Genomic DNA, 6140 nt, shown 5'->3' with positions numbered 1-6140 from the left:
GTTATCACTTTTCCCCATTTCCCCTCCCAGAAGCCCTCTATCCTACCCCCCTCCTCTTGCTTCTATGAGAGTGTGCCCTCACCCACCCACCTGTTGCTGCCTCCATGCCTCCCTGCCTTCACATTCCCCCACACTGGAGCATCCAGCCCTCATGGGACCAAGGGCCTCCTCTCCCACCCATACCCAACAATTCCATCCTCCCCCACATTTACGGATGGAGCCATGGGTCTCTCCATGTGTGTTCCCAGGCTGGCTGTTTAGACCCTAGGAGCTCTGGTTGGTTGATATTGTTACTCTCTCCATGGGGACACAAAATTCTTCAGCTCCTTCAATCTCCTCTCTAACTCCTCCATTAAGGATCCTGTGATCAGTTCAATGATTAGCTGTGAGCATCTGCCTCTGTACATATCAGATTCTGGCAAAACCTCTCAGGAGACAACTATATCAGGCATCTGTCAACGTGCACTTCCTGGCATCAACAACAATGTCTGAGTTTGGTGACTGCACATGGACTGGATCCCCATGTGGGGCAGGGTCCAGATAGCCCCTCCTTCAGTCTCTGTTCCTCACTTTCTCTCTGTATTCCCTCCAATGAGTATTTTGTTACTCCTTCTAAGAAGCACTAAAGCACCCCCACTCTGGTCTTCCTTCTTGAGCTTCATGTGGTCTGTGAGTTGTATCTTGGGTATTCTGAGCTTTGAGCTAATATCTACTTATCAGTGAGTGCATACAATGTGTGTTCTTTTGTGATTAGGTTACCTCACTCAGGATGATATATTCTAGTTTCATCCATTTGCCTAAGAATTTCATGAAGTCATTGTTTTTAATAGCTGAGTAGTATTTCATTGTGTAAATGTACCACATTTTTTGTATTCATTCCTCTGTTGAAGGACACCTGGGTTCCTTATAGCTTTTGGCTATTATACATAAGACTGCTATGAATATAGTGGAGCAAGTATCCTTGAAGCATCTTTTGGGTTTATGCTTAGGAGTGGTAAAACTGGGTCCCCAGGAATGTTCTATTTTTCTGAGGTACTACCAGACTGATTTCCAGAGTGGTCATATGAGCTTGCAATCCCACCAACAATGGAGGAGTGTTCCTCTTTCTCCACATCTGCTGTCACCTGAGTTTTTGATCTTAGCCATTCTGACTGGTGTGAGGTAGAATCTCAGGGTTGTTTTGATTTGCATTTTCCTGATGACTAAGGATATTAAACATTTCTTTAGGTGCTTCCTGGCCATTCGAGTTTCCTTAGTTGAGAATTCTTTGTTTAGCTCTGTATCCCATTTTTAATAGGGTTATTTGGTTGTCTAGAGTCTAATTTCTTGAGTTCTTTGTATATATTGGATATTAGCCCTCTATCAGATGTAGGATTGATAAAGATCTTTACCCAATCTGTTGGTTGCCATTTTGTTCTATTAACAGTGTCCTTGGCCTTACAGAAGCTTTACAATTTTATGAGGTCCCATTTGTCAATTTTTGATCTTAGAGCATAAGTCATTGGTGTCATAAAGTTTCCCCCTAAAGTTTTGTCCATACGTTCAAGACTCTTCCCCACTTTCTCCTCTATTAGTTTCAGTGTATCTGGTTTTACCAGGAGGTTCTTGATCCACTTGAATTTGAGCTTTGTAGAAGGAAATAAAAATGGATCAATTTGAATTCTTCTACATGCTGACCTCCAGTTGAACGAGCACCATTTATAGAAAATGCTGGGGTTGTTTTCCACTGGATAGTTTTAGCACCTATGATCAAGTGACCATAGGTATGTGGGTTCATTCCTGGGTCTTCAATTTTATTCCATCGATCTTTCTGTCTGTCTCTGTACCAATACCATGCAGTTTTTATCACTATTGCTCTGTAGTACAGTTTGAGGTGTAGGATAGTGATTCTTCCAGAAGTTCTTTTATTGTTGAGAATAGTTCTTGCTATCCTAGGTTTTCTGTTATCAAATGAATTTGCAAATTGCTCTTTCTATCTCTATGAATAATTGATTTGGAATTTTGATGGAGATTACATTGAATCTGTAATCGCATTTGGCAAGATGGTCATTTTTACTAAATTAATCCTGCCAATCCACAAGCATGGGAGATCTTTCCATCTTCTGAGATCTTCTTCGATTTCTTTCTTCAGGGACTTGAGGTTCTTGTCATACAGAACTTTCACTTGCTTAGTTAGATTCACACTACAGTATTTTATAGTATTTGTGACTATCATGAGGGTGGTATTTTCCTAATTTCTTTCTCAGCCTGTTTATCCTTTGAGTAGAGGAAGGCTACTGATTTGTTTGAGTTGATTTTATAACCAGAAACTTTGCTGAAGTTGTTTATCAGGTTTAGGAGTTCTATGGTTGAAGTTTTGGGATTACTTAAGTATATTATTATATAATCTGCAAATAGTGATATTTTGCCTTCTTCCTTTCCAATTTGTATCCCTTTGACCTCCTTTGTTGTCTAATTGCTCTGGATAGGACTTAGAGTACTGTGCTGAATAGGTAGGAGAGAGTGGACAGCCATGTCTAGTCCCTGATTTTAGTGGGATTGCTTCAAGTTTTTCTCCATTTAGTTTGATGTTTGCTACTGGTTTGCTGTATATTGCTTTTACTATGTTTAGGTATAGGCCTTTGAATTCCTGATCTTTCCAAGACTTTTACCATGAAGGGGTGTTGAATTTTGTCAAATGCTTTCTCAGCATCTAGTAAGATGATCATGAGTTTTATTCCCCTTGAGCTTGTTTATGTAATGGATTGTGTTGATGAATTTCCATATATTGGACCATTCCTGCATTCCTGGGATAAAGCCTACTTGGTCATGATGGATGATTCTTTTGCTGTGTTATTGGATCCAGTTTGTGAGAATTTTATTGAGTACTTTTGCATCGATATTTATAAGAGAGATTGATCTAAAGTTCTCTTTCTTTGTTGAGTCTTTGTGTGGTTTAGGTATGAGCATAATTGTGGCTTCATAGAACGAATTGGGTAGTGTTCCTTCTGTCTCTATTTTGTGGAATAATTTAAAAAGAATTGGTATTAGGTCTTCTTTGAAGGTCTGACAAAATTCTGCACTAAAACCATCTGGCCCTGGACTTTTTTTAGTTGGGAGACTTTTAATGACTCCTTCTATCTCTTTAGGGACTATGGGACTATTTAGATGGTTTATCTGACACTGATTTAACTTTGGTACCTGGTATCTGTCTAGGAAATTGTTCATTTCATCCAGATTTTCCAGTTTTGTTGAGTATAGGCTTTTATAGTAGGATCTGATGAATATTTTTCAATTTCCTCAGTTTCTATTGTTATGTCTCCCTTTTCCATTATGATTTTATTAATTTGGATACTGTCTCTCTGCCCTCTGATTAGTCTGGCTAAGGGTTTATCTATCTTCTTGATTTTCTCAAAGAACCAGCTCCTGGTTTTGTCGATTGTTTTTATACTTCTTTTTGCTTCTACTTGGTTGATTTCAGCCCTGAGTTTATTTCCTCCCTTCTACTCCTCTTGAATGTATTTGCTTCTTTTTGTTCTGGGGCTTTCAGGTGTGTTGTCAAGCTGCTAGTGTATGCTCTCTCCAGTTTCTTTTTGTAGGCGCTTAGAGCTATGAGTTTTCTTCTTAGCACTGCTTTCATTGTGTCCCACAAGTTTTGTTATGATGTGCCTTCATTTTCATTAAATTCTAAAATGTCTTTAATTTCTTTATTTCTTCTTTGACCAAGTTATCATTGAGTATAGCATTGTTCAGCTTCCATATATATGTAGGCTTTCCATTGTTTTTGTTGTTATTGAAGACCAGCCTTAGTCCATGGTGATCTGAAAGGATGCATGGGACTATTTCAAATTTCTTATATCTGTTGAGGTCTGTTTTGTGACCAATTATATGGTCTATTTTGGAGAAGGTACTATGAGGTGCTGAGAAGAAGGCTATATTCTTTTGTTTTAGGATGAAATGCTCTTGAGATATCTGTTAGATCCATTTGGCTCGTAACTTCTCTTAGTTTCACTGTGTCTCTGTTTAGTTTCTGTTTCCATGATCTGTCCATTGATGAGAGTGGGGTGTTGAAGTCTCACATTATTATTGTGTGAGGTGTAATGTGTGCTTTGAGGTTTAGTAAAGTTTCTTTTATATATGTGGGTGCCCTTGCATTTGGAGCACAGATGTTCAGAGTTGAGAGTTCATCTTTGCATATTTTTCCTTTGATGAGTATGAAGTGTCCTTCCTTTTTTTTGATAACTTTTGGTTGAAAGTTGATTTTATTCTATATTAGAATGGCTACTCTGGCTTGTTTCTTGGGATTATTTGCTGAAAAATTGTTTTCCAGCCTTTTACTCTGAGGTAGTATCTGTCTTTGTCACTGAGGTGTGTTTTCTGTATGCAGCAAAATTCTGGGTCCTGTTTACATATCCAGTCCATTAGTCTATGCCTTTTTATTGGGGAATTGAGTCCATTGATGTTAAGAGATATTAAGGAAAAGTGATTGTTGCTTAAAAACATGGACCACTTCACAAATTTACATGTCATCCTTGAGCAGAGGCCTTGCTAATCTCTGCATCATTCCAATTTTAATATATGTGCTGTAGAAATGAGCACAAGAAAGATAATCCTTAAGCGTATCTACAGACCTACATTTTTATGAACTGTATGTTTAGGTTTCAGTGCTCTCACAACTCAGGGACACTTACTGCCCTGTGTTTCTGATGAAAGGGCTAAATTTACCTCCGAGAAAGTTATAAATGCAAAAAAAAAAGAAGAAGAAGAAGGGAAGAGAGAAGGTAAAAGGGAGGGAGGGATGAGGAGGGAGAAGAATGGAGTAGACTTGATTGAGGAAGGCATAAAATAGGAGTTCCATTTGCTGGAAGAGAATAACAGGTAGTTGTCCACACAATGAGAAAAACTGAAAGAGAGAGATGCCTTGCATGGTAGGGAAAAAGGCAGTCTTGAAATCAAGCTGTAAGATTGTCTTATTCTCCCTCAGAGAGACAAAGACAGTAACAAGTACAAATACAAGAGACCAGGATGAGATGTCATGTGTCTATCTGACTTAACTCAATATAAAATAAGAAAATGAGTGGAATGGTATTGAGAGTAGAAACAGAAGCCCTGAGTAGAGCTGATAGAGGATAGAAAGTAGACAGAGAAAATGAACAAAACCAAAGAGTCAAAATGTAATTAATGTCTATAAAAAAATTGAAGTCACAAAGGTCTATAACCAGAAATTTGGAAAAGACATCATTGCAAATTGTTCTGTAAAACCCAAACAAACCAGAATCAAATACTGGAACAGTGTGAGTCCTGGCTCCCTGGTTCCAACATGAGTGTGTGACACCCCCGACACACACACACCACCACCACCACCACAATGTGACTACTTATAGAGGACAGTTTCATAGTGGAGTAGGAAGCCACCATCATCAAGACTCTTTCAAGAGGAAATCCAAAAATAGTCTACCACGGGCCTCCATACTAAACCCATGTAAAGAAAATAAAGAGAGAAAAGAAAAATATATAGGGCAGCAAATAATTCTCTTGAGGGCAGGCTTTCACCTACCTCTTGTTTGAGAGGATCCCTGTATTGTTAACATATTTACTGCTTGAGCAGTACAAAATTAGTAAGCCCACATATCCATTTGGCCACACTAGAGAAGCAAAGGTCCATGTGGGATCTCACAAGCTCAGAAGAGAAGGCAAAGGAAGATCCAGCCATGGTCCAAGTGCAGCCATCAATCAGCCAATCAATTCCTTTGGCCAAGTACATATGAAAGAATATTCTGTCATTTTTTTTCACTAAACATCAACTGATAGAAATGTCTAGAAGTGGTGCTATGGATGAGGTGAAATCTCACCATTGGATGCTAAAATAATATTCACATGAGGTATTTGCCTCTGAAAACAGACCTTTGGTGCTAGGAAGTCAACTTCATTAACTCATAATTGATACTTATTAAAATCAGCAGAAAATATAAAATTTGATGTAACATGAGATACAAGTGATGTTCATGCCCTCTGATTGGCCTGATTTTAATGATTAAATGGAAGTGCCCATTATGTTTCAGAATCACAAATCTACACTGTGCTTTTCTGCTCTGATTAGCTGGGATGGCAATACAATTACAACAGCACTTGTACAGCATCCAGTCTGTGATTTCCCTGAG

The 6140-nt window shown here is 38.5% G+C and overlaps 1 non-coding gene across 1 annotated transcript; it reads right to left on the bottom strand.

Annotated features, from left to right (window-relative positions):
- Nucleotides 1-4474: 4474 nt before the first annotated feature.
- On the bottom strand, nt 4475-4578 carry LOC114619264. The gene has a single exon (XR_003711096.1). It is a non-coding gene; the product is annotated as a U6 spliceosomal RNA (small nuclear RNA).
- Between the last annotated feature and the right edge of the window lie 1562 nt (nt 4579-6140).

This window comes from Grammomys surdaster, unplaced genomic scaffold, assembly GCF_004785775.1.
Source record: "Grammomys surdaster isolate TR1022 unplaced genomic scaffold, NIH_TR_1.0 62, whole genome shotgun sequence".
Classification (NCBI taxonomy): domain Eukaryota; kingdom Metazoa; phylum Chordata; class Mammalia; order Rodentia; family Muridae; genus Grammomys; species Grammomys surdaster.
The sequence above is the reverse complement of the archived record's forward strand: the minus strand, read 5'-3'. Positions and strand labels throughout refer to the sequence as shown.